Here is an 11,064-nt window from a genome sequence, read left to right as displayed (position 1 = left end):
ACACTCGCCATTATAGTGATTTTTCGCAAAAAAAAAAGCAGCGCAAAAAAAAGAGAAAGAGCGCAAAAAAAAAGAGCGAAAAAAAAATTCAGAGTGTGCTTTTCCCTTGTTTACGTGCCGCGCCGTGATTTTGTTAGTGTTCTAGGCTCGCGTCTCTAGCACAGTCTAGCCTAGGACCAGCACAGTACCGTCGTTGAGCGTTTATTCAACTTTGCATCTCTGAAATGATTATTGCTGACCCTTTTTGCTACCATATTATAAGCCTTCCCAGCTCCACATACATCTACGTCGTGCGTTTGACTCTCCCTGGTAATCGCTCTATCCAAGCGTTGAGAGTTTTTGACTACAACGGTTGCCGATCACCGCCTGCTGCTGGGTAAGAACTGGTAAGAATTTGAGATTTGCTTGACGGATTTGTGACACCCACCACCACCACTTGTTCGTAGTCTGTAGGATCATATTCTTGTGTGTTTCTATTGCTGCTAACCATGCCAGGATCACAAGCCGACGAGATTGACTGGGAGAATTTATCGAACAAGGAGCTTCATGATAAGTTTCAGCAAATGATGACTGAACAGGTGCAAGATGTGCTGAACAATTTTGAAGAGGCCATGGAGAAGATCACTGGCTTTGAGAAGACGTTCGAAACAAAGCTCGATAACAAGTTTAATGAATTGCTCGCGCGTCTTCCACCACCACCACCCGCTGCAGCTAACGCACCTCTCCAACAGCAACAACAACGACTACCTCCACGTCGCGAAGCAGACCTCCGCCGAGCAAGCCGTGTTCCTCTTGCGTTTGGCCAAACTGTTGGTGCTGCTGTTGATACTTCTGTGGCTCCTGCTGCTGATGCGGAGGAGGATGATTATGTGGGAGGTTATGAGGATGAGGTTGATCAAAATCAACACTACGTGCAGCCACCTGTACCACCACCAGCAGGTCGACCTCAGGTATATATTCGTAATGGTAGGCCTGCACCACCACCTCAGGTACGAGATGATGTCCATATTCCTAAACTGAAATTGAATATTCCACCATTTGAGGGTAGATATGTTCCTAATATATATCTTACTTGGGAGTTAGAAACTGAACAACGATTTACATGTTTACAATATCCTGAGGAGAGACGAGTTGCTGCTGCCGTTTGTGCTTTCACTAGTTTTGCATGTGTATGGTGGTCTGAACATTGTAGATTATATCCTATTCCAACTACTTGGGCTGCTTTGAAAACTGCTATGCGTACGCGTTGGGTTCCACCATATTATCAACGTGAATTGCTTCAAAAATTGCAGCGTTTAAGACAAGGGAAAAATTCTGTAGAAGAATATTATCAGGAATTACAAACTGGCATGATTAGATGTGGTATTGTTGAGGAGAATGAAGCTATGCTTGCACGTTTTCTGGGTGGATTAAATAGAGAGATTCAGACCATTCTAGACTATAAGGGGTATACTAATATCACTCGTTTATTCCATCTTGCTTGTAAAGCTGAACGTGAAGTGCAGGATCGACAAGCATTGGGGCGAACTAACTTTTCTGCAGGCCGATCTTCATCATGGACACCACGTGCATCTTCTACTTCAACTGCACCAGCACCTCCATCCGGTGCCACCTCCAGCCGTGATACAAGAAAACAGGCACAACCACCATTATCTGCCAAGAGCGCACCTGCGGGGCCTGCACAGCGTTCTTCTTCTTCCATGGCATCAACAGGGCACACAAGTGATATTATTTGTCGTCGTTGTAAGGGAGGAGGTCATTATGCGAGGGAATGCAAATCTCCGCGTGTGATGATTGCTACTGCGGATGGTGGATATGAGTCCGCTAGTGACTATGATGAGGAGACATTGGCTCTTATTACACGTGAAGAACATGGTGGAGATGATTCTGATCATGAGACGCAATAAATGGCTCCTGAAGACGCTGACAGGTATGAATGTTTAGTTGCTCAACGTGTTTTGAGTGTGCAGGTCACACAAGCTGAGCAAAATCAGAGGCACAATTTGTTCCATACCAAGGGAGTTGTGAAGGAACGTTCTGTGCGCGTCATAATAGACGGAGGGAGCTGCAACAACTTGGCTAGCATGGAGATGGTGGAGAAGCTTTCTCTCACCACAAGACCACATCCACATCCTTAGTACATCCAATGGTTCAACAACAGCGGCAAGGTTAAGGTAACATGTACTGTTCGTGTGCATTTTAGTATCTCTACATATGCTGATTATGTTGATTGTGATGTGGTACCTATGCAAGCATGTTCCTTATTACTTGGTAGACCATGGCAATTTGATAAAAATTCTGTACACCATGGTAGAAACAATCACTATACTCTTGTTCATAAGGATAAAAATATTACTTTGCTTCCTATGACTCCTGATTCCATTTTGAAAGATGATATTAATAGAGCTAATAAAGCACAACAGGAGAAGAATAAGAGTGAAAATCAGATTGTGGCAAAAGAATTTGAGCAACAAATGAAGCCTAATAATAAACCATCTAGTGTTGCTTCTGAAATTAAATTGAAAAGTGCATGTTTATTTGCCACCAAATCTGATATTGATGAGCTAGATTTCCGCAAATCTGTTTGCTATGCTTTTGTGTGCAAAGAGGCATTATTTTCATTCGAGGACGTGCCTTCCTCTTTGCCTCCTGCTGTCACTAACATTTTGCAGGAGTTCGCTGACGTTTTTCCACAAGACGTGCCACCGGGATTACCGCCTATTCGAGGGATTGAGCATCAGATTGACTTAATTCCCGGTGCTTCACTGCCAAACCGTGCACCATACCGTACCAATCCAGAGGAGACGAAGGAGATTATGCGTCAAGTACAAGAGCTTCTCGACAAAGGTTATATACGCGAATCCCTTAGTCCTTGTGCTGTTCCTATTATTCTAGTGCCGAAAAAGGATGGTACATCATGTATGTGTGTTGATTGTAGAGGCATTAATAATATTACTATTCGTTATCGTCATCCTATTCCTAGGCTCGATGATATGCTTGATGAATTGAGTGGCTCTACAACATTCTCCAAAGTTGATTTGCGTAGTGGATACCATCAAATTCGTATGAAGTTGGGGGATGAATGGAAAACAGCATTTAAAACTAAGTTTGGATTATATGAGTGGTTAGTCATGCCTTTTGGGTTAACTAATGCGCCTAGTACTTTCATGAGATTAATGAACGAAGTTTTACGTGCTTTCATTGGACGATTTGTGGTAGTCTATTTTGATGATATACTGATTTATAGCAGATCTTTGGAAGAACATTTGGAACATTTACGTGCTGTTTTTATTGCTCTACGTGATGCACGTTTGTTTGGTAACCTTGGGAAGTGCACCTTTTGCACCGACCGAGTATCTTTTCTTGGCTATGTTGTTACTCCACAGGGAATTGAAGTTGACAAAGCCAAGATTGAAGCTATTGAGAGTTGGCCGCAGCCCAAAACGGTCACACAAGTGAGGAGTTTTCTTGGCCTCGCTGGATTCTATAGGCGTTTTGTGAGAGATTTCAGCACCATTGCTGCACCTCTCAACGAGCTTACAAAGAAGGATGTGCCTTTTGTTTGGGGTACCGCACAGGAAGAAGCCTTCACGGTATTGAAGGATAAGTTGACACATGCTCCTTTACTCCAACTTCCTGATTTTAATAAGACTTTTGAGCTTGAATGTGATGCTAGTGGAATTGGATTAGGAGGTGTGTTATTACAAGATGGCAAACCTGTTGCATACTTTTCTGAAAAATTGAGTGGGCCTAGTCTGAATTATTCTACTTATGATAAAGAATTATATGCTCTTGTTCGGACTTTAGAAACATGGCAACATTATTTATGGCCCAAAGAATTTGTTATACATTCTGATCATGAATCTTGGAAACATATTAAAAGTCAAGCTAAACTGAATCGTAGACATGCTAAATGGGTTGAATTCATTGAGACTTTCCCTTATGTCATTAAACACAAGAAGGGAAAAGAAAATGTTATTGCTGATGCATTGTCTCGTCGCTATACTATGCTTTCACAACTTGACTTCAAAATATTTGGTTTAGAGACCATCAAAGATCAATATGTGCATGATGCTGATTTTAAAGATGTAATGCATAATTGTAAAGAAGGAAGAATGTGGAACAAGTTTGTTGTTAACGATGGATTTGTGTTTCGTGCTAACAAGCTATGCATTCCAGCTAGCTCCGTTCGTCTTTTGTTGTTGCAGGAGGCGCATGGAGGAGGATTAATGGGACACTTTGGCGTGAAGAAGACGGAGGACGTACTTGCTACACATTTCTTTTGGCCAAAGATGAGATGGGATGTTGAGCGTTTTATTGCTCGCTGCACTACATGTCAAAAAGCTAAGTCACGACTCAATCCTCATGGTTTATATATGCCTTTGCCTGTACCTAGTGTTCCTTGGGAGGATATATCTATGGACTTTGTTTTAGGTTTACCTCGAACAAAGAAGGGGAGGGATAGCATATTTGTTGTCGTGGATAGATTCTCGAAAATGGCACACTTTATACCATGTCATAAAAGCGATGATGCTGTTAATGTTGCTGATTTGTTCTTTCATGAAATTATTCGTTTGCATGGTGTGCCAAATACTATTGTTTCAGATCGTGATACTAAATTTCTTAGCCACTTTTGGAGATGTTTATGGGCTAAGTTGTGGACTAAACTGCTTTTTAGTACTACTTGTCACCCCCAAACTGATGGACAAACTGAAGTAGTCAATAGAACGTTGTCTACTATGCTTAGGGCTGTTTTGAAGAATAATAAGAAAATGTGGGAGGAATGCTTGCCTCATATTGAATTTGCTTATAATCGTTCATTGCATTCTACTACTAAGATGTGCCCTATTGAAGTTGTGTATGGTTTCCTACCTCGTGCACCTATTGATTTGTTGCCTCTTCCATCTTCGGAGAAGGTTAATTTTGATGCTAAACAACATGCTGAATTGATTTTAAAAATGCATGAGTTAACTAAGGAAAACATTGAGCGCATGAATGCTAAATATAAACTTGCTGGAGATAAGGGTAGAAAACATGTTGTGTTTGCACCTGGAGATCTTGTTTGGTTACATTTGCGTAAGGATAGATTTCCCGATTTGCGCAAATCAAAGTTAATGCCACGTGCTTATGGTCCCTTTAAGGTGTTAGAGAAAATAAATGATAATGCATATAAACTTGAGCTGCCTGCAGATTTTGGGGTTAGTCCCACTTTTAACATTGCAGATTTGAAGCCTTATTTGGGTGAGGAAGATGAACTTCCGTCGAGGATGACTTCATTTCAAGAAGGGGAGGATGATGAGGACATCAATACAATTGTTACACCCACAGCCCCTGCTGCTATACATACTGGACCAATTACTAGAGCTCGTGCACGCCAACTAAATTACCAGGTACTTTCGTTTCTTGGTAATGATTCTAATGTTCATGAGAATATGATGCTGCCTAAATTGGATACATTTGTTTTGCTTACAAATGAAGGGCCTAGCTTGGAGAAGGATGAACATTGGAGCAAGAACAAGCATGGAGATGATGGCATGCGCAAGGGGAACAAGAACGGAGTTACAAGTGATGATTTCAGGACTTTGAAGCCACCATAATGGGTGCATGAAGCCTTGGACGAAATATACAAGATGCCACTTCATAAATTTCGTCCCGAGGCTATTTTAGGTGCTGCGTCACCTTATTATTGGGTCAGGCCCATGTAATTTCGAAATACATAAGTATAGGCTATTTTTAGAGTCTGTATGTGTGGGGAAACAACAGATCGGGTTGATTTCGGACCCCTCCACCAAGGGCCACGAAATTCCCCCCTCTTCCTCCATATATACAACCTTTAGGGCATCGTTTAGACTTTGGGTTTTGTTTAGATTAAAAGTTCGCCATAGCTGCAACTTCGCGTACTTCGTTTGTGTTCAACGACCAGACAAAGGCGTCACAGAACCCCACCTTGATCAATAAAGCTTTCATCTTATATTCGCAATATCCAGATTGCAATCTCAGTTTCTTGCTTGTTCTTTGTTTGCTCGCAGGAAACAGACCCTCGTGGTCAGGTTGATCGTGCTCCGGCGTGGTCAATAACCTCTCAGAGTTGGTTTACCGATTGCTAAGGCGCGACGTCCTCGCACGTTCGTAGTCGGATCGTCAAAGTCGACTTCCACCAAAGCGATATCCATCATCTCATCGAAAGACGGGACACCTTTGCCTCTATCAGGATATCATTATATTATCTGTTATCTTAATGCATCTATATACTTGGTAAAGGGTGGAAGGCTCGGCCTCTCGCCTAGTGTTTTGTTCCACTCTTGCCGCCCTAGTTTCCGTCATATCGGTGTTATGTTCCCGGATTTTGCGTTCCTTACGCAGTTGGGTTATAATGGGAACCCCTTGATAGTTTGCCTTGATTAAAGCTTTTCCAGCAATGCCCAACCTTGGTTTTACCATTTGCCACCTAGCCTCTTTTTCCCTTGGGTTTCCGGAGCCCGAGGGTCATCTTATTTAAACCCCCCCGGGCCAGTGCTCCTCTGAGTGTTGGTCCACCTGTCAGCTGCCGGTGGCCACCAGGGGCAACTCTGGGCTGGCCTACCCGTACCTAAGACAATCTGAGGTGCCCTGAGAAAGAGATATGTGCAGCTCCTATCGGGATTTGTCGGCACATTCGGGCGGTGTTGCTGGTCTTGTTTTAACCTATCGAAGTGTCTTGAAGAACCGAGGTACCGAGTCTGATCGGAACGTCTCGGGAGGAGGTCTATTCCTTCGTTGACCGTGAGAGCTTGTCATGGGCTAAGTTGGGACTCCCCTGCAGGGATTTGAACTTTAGAAAGCCGTGCCCGCGGTTATGGGCAGATGGGAATTTGTTAATGTCCGGTTGTTGATAACTTGAACCTTAACTTAATTAAAATGAATCAACTGAGTGTGTTACCGTGATGGCCTCTTCTCGGCGGAGTCCGGGAAGTGGACACGGTGTTGGAGTAATGTTTGCGCAGGTTGTCCTCTAGTTTCTCGCTCGTGCTTTGCCTCCTGTTCTTGCTCTCTTTTGCTAATAAGTTAGCCACCATATTTGCTAGCCGCTTGCTGTAGCTCCACATATATTTACCTTGCCTTACCTATAAGCTTAAATAGTCTTGATCGCGAGTGTGCGAGATTGCTGAGTCCCTGTGGCTCACAGATTACTATTACACCAGATGCAGGGCCGGATGATTTCGCTCCAGGTGACGCACTCGAACTCAAGTGGGAGCTCGACGAGGACTCTCAACGTTATTATGTTTCCTTTCCTGATGATCAGTAGTGGTGCCCAGTTGGGGGTGATTGGGACCGTGTCGCATGTTCGGTTATCTTTTATTTTGGCGCCGTAGTCGGGCCATGAGTGTTTGAATGATGTAATGTTATTTATGTACCTTGATTGACGTGGCGAGTGTAAGCCAACTATGTTATCTCTCCTTTATTATTATATTACATGGGATGTTGTAAAGATTACCTTACTTGCGACATATGCCTTCAATGCGATTATGTCTTTAAGTCGTGCCTCGACACGTGGGAGCTATAGACGCATCGAGGGTGTTACGACAGATGGGAGCTATAGACGCATCGAGGGTGTTACAACAACTTTAACACCCTCAATGCAACTATAGCTCCCACGTGTCGAGGCACGACTTAGAGACATAATCGTATTGAAGGCATATGTCGCAAGTTAGGCAATCTTCACAACATCCCATGTAATATAAATAATAAAGGGGAGATAACATAGTTGGCTTACACTCGCCATGTCAATCAAGTACATAAATAACATTACATCATCCAAACACTCATAGCCCGACTACGGCGCCAAAATAAAAGATAACCCAACATGCGACACGGTCCCAATCACCCCTAACTGGGCACCACTACTGATCATCGGGAAAGGAAACATAGTAACGTTGAGAGTCTTCGTCAAACTCCCACTTGAGCTCAAGTGCGTCTCCTGGAGCGGAATCATCAAGCCCTGCATCCGGTGTAATAGTAATCTGTGAGCCACAGGGACTCAGCAATCTCGCACCCTCGCGATCAAGACTACTTAAGCTTATAGGTAAAGCAAGGTAAAATATGAGAGGGGCTGCAGCAAGCGACTAGCAAGTATGGTGGCTAACTTATTCGCAAAAGAGAGCGAGAAGAGGAGGCAAAGCGCGAGCGTGAAACTAGAGAGCAACCTGCGCAAACATTACTCCAACACCGTGTCCACTTCCCGGACTCCGCCGAGAAGAGGCCATCACGGTAACACACTCAGTTGATTCATTTTAATTAAATTAAGGTTCAAGTTATCTACAACCGGACATTAACAAATTCCCACCTGCCCAAACAGCGGGCACGGCTTTCGAAAGTTCAATCCCTGCAGGGGAGTCCCAACTTAGCCCATGACAAGCTCTCACGGTCAACGAAGGAATAGACCTCCTCCCAAGATGTTCCGATCAGACTCGGTATCTTGGTAATTCAAGACACTTCGACAGGTTAAAACAAGACCAGCAACACCGCCCGAATGTGCCGACAAATCCCGATAGGAGCTGCACATATCTCTTTCTCAAGGCACACTCAGATTGTCTAAACTTCCGGTAGGCTAGCCCAGAGTTGCCCCTGGTAGCCACCGGCGGCTGACAGCTTGGACCAACACTCAGAGGAGCACTGGCCCCCGGGGGGGGGGGGGGTTAAAATAATGATGACCCTTGAGTGTGCAGAACCCAAGGGAAAGAAAATGCTAGGTGGCAAATGGTAAACCAAGGTTGGGCATTGCTGGAAAAGCTTTAATCAAGGCGAACTATCAAGGGGTTCCCATTATAACCCAACTGTGTAAGGAACGCAAAAATCCGGGAACATAACACCGATATGATGGAAACTAGGGCGGCAAGAGTGGAACAAAACACTAGGCGAGAGGCCGAGCCTTCCACCCATTACGAAGTATATAGATGCATTAAGATAACATGGCAATATAATGATATCCCAACAAGTAAATAAATGTTCCAACAAGGAACGGCCTTCAATCTTCACCTGCAACTAGCAACGCTATAAGAGGGGCTGAGCAAAGCGGTAACATAGCCAATCAACGGTTTGCTAGGACAATGGTGGGTTAGAAGGTTTGACATGGCAATTTGGGAGGCTTGAAAGCAAGTGGTAGGCATCGTAGCATTGGCATAGCAAAAGAGCGAGCAAACTAGCATAGCAAAGATAGTAGTGATTTCGAGGGTATGATCATCTTGCCTGCACAGTTGTCAGAGTTGACTGGATCCTCGAAAGCAAACTCAATGGGATCCTCGTTAGCGAACTCGTCTCCCTGCTCTACCCAAACAAGACAAACAAGCAACAAGTATACAATCAACCACGTGCAAGACCAAGCAATATGATGAAATGATGATATGCTATGCGGGATGCGATGCGGGATGCAAAATGCAAGATATGACAGGAAAAGCATGAACCTGGCCTCAACTTGGAAATACAAGTGTGCCACTGGAAAGATGAGATGAAATCGCTTGAAAACGATATAAAGAACGCCGGAATCGGAGTTACGGTTTGGAAATGGCAAGCGATTCAAAAATGACACCGGTCTGCGATTTACAGCAAGTAGGCATCTAAATGCAACGAAATGAACATGCTACAGCACCCAAACATGACAACAAAATATATGGCAGGGATGCACACAAGATGCGTAACAAAAGTCTAGCACTGAGATACGGCCAATTCATCCATTAACAGGTTCAAACAAGCATGGCAAAAATGCACATGGCAAACAGATCTCAGACTTAGTGAAATTAACACTTGTCTGGAATTTCAGATCAGGTAGCCCTCTTCGGAGCAACAAAACTACATGCTACAGGACCTGATCATGGCAAAGAAAAGCATGGCATGGAGCTACTCAAAGAGCTTAACAAAAGTCCCTTAGTGACCTTGATCCAAAAGGGATCACAAAATACAATTACAAGCATGTGAACATAGCAAAAACATAATCAGATCACAGACTTAGTGAAAACTGGAGCATGCTGAAACATAACTCAAGTAGGCATGTTTACGAGCTCGATGCACTCACTACGGTGCAATTCATGGCAAGACAATCATACACCCATCAAGAAGGCACAAAATGCAAGCAAGACATGGCAAGAACAATAGCATAGCATGCACGGATCCACCACAACATCATCGGCAAAATTGCAAACAAGTTGACAACCTGCCCAGAATCACAAAGTAGCAAAAGTAGAGCTCGATTGACTCAAGCTAGGTTGCTCCATAATTTCAAACAAAGACATGGATGGATAGAGCACTATAGTATTAACAAAACATCCTTACTGATCATTCTCAAAAGAGGCGCGGATCACTAGGAAACAACATGAACATATGGCATCATGAGATAAACAGCTCCAGGACTTAGTGAAATTACTAAGTCCCTGAAAACAGAATTAGCAAGTGCACCACTTTGGAAGCTTGCACTAGTCACCACACACATCACAAAAATACATGGGTTGCACCTCTAGAAAGATGACAAAACCCTTAACAAAACACATGTAGAGCATCAGGGCATAGCATGCACATAATAATCATGGCAAAAATGACAAAAAGCTAAACGGAGTAGCAGATCTGACAATAATCTCAAGTAGCCCTCTTCTAACAGCATTTCGGGCATCAAGATGAACTCAAATGAAAATGATGCAATGGAATGAAATGATGTACTCTCTGAGATGAATATTTTGATATGCTATATGCATGAATCGGAGCTACCGATGCAAAGTTACGACATGATAAAGTTATGCAAAAAAATACTAGGAGGAGGCAAAAGTCAACCGGATCTAGGGTTTTCCAGATCTGACGGGCGCGGATCCCGAGGTTTGCCCTCGAGCTTGCCGGCGATGGGGATGGCGGTGGCTGGAGTTAGGGGGGGTCGCCGGAGGAGGAGATCCGGCGGAGGAGGTGGCCCACCCGCCGGCGAGGTGGCCGCGGTAGAGGACGGCGGGACCACGGCGGCGCGCGGCGGAGGTCAGCGAGGAGGCGGCGGCCTCGGTCGTCGCCGGCGTAGAAGGTCGAGGCGGCCGGCGCGGAGGTGAACCGGCG

This window comes from Triticum aestivum, chromosome 4A (assembly GCF_018294505.1).
Source record: "Triticum aestivum cultivar Chinese Spring chromosome 4A, IWGSC CS RefSeq v2.1, whole genome shotgun sequence".
Lineage (NCBI taxonomy): Eukaryota > Viridiplantae > Streptophyta > Magnoliopsida > Poales > Poaceae > Triticum > Triticum aestivum.
This window is presented reverse-complemented; position numbering follows the sequence as displayed.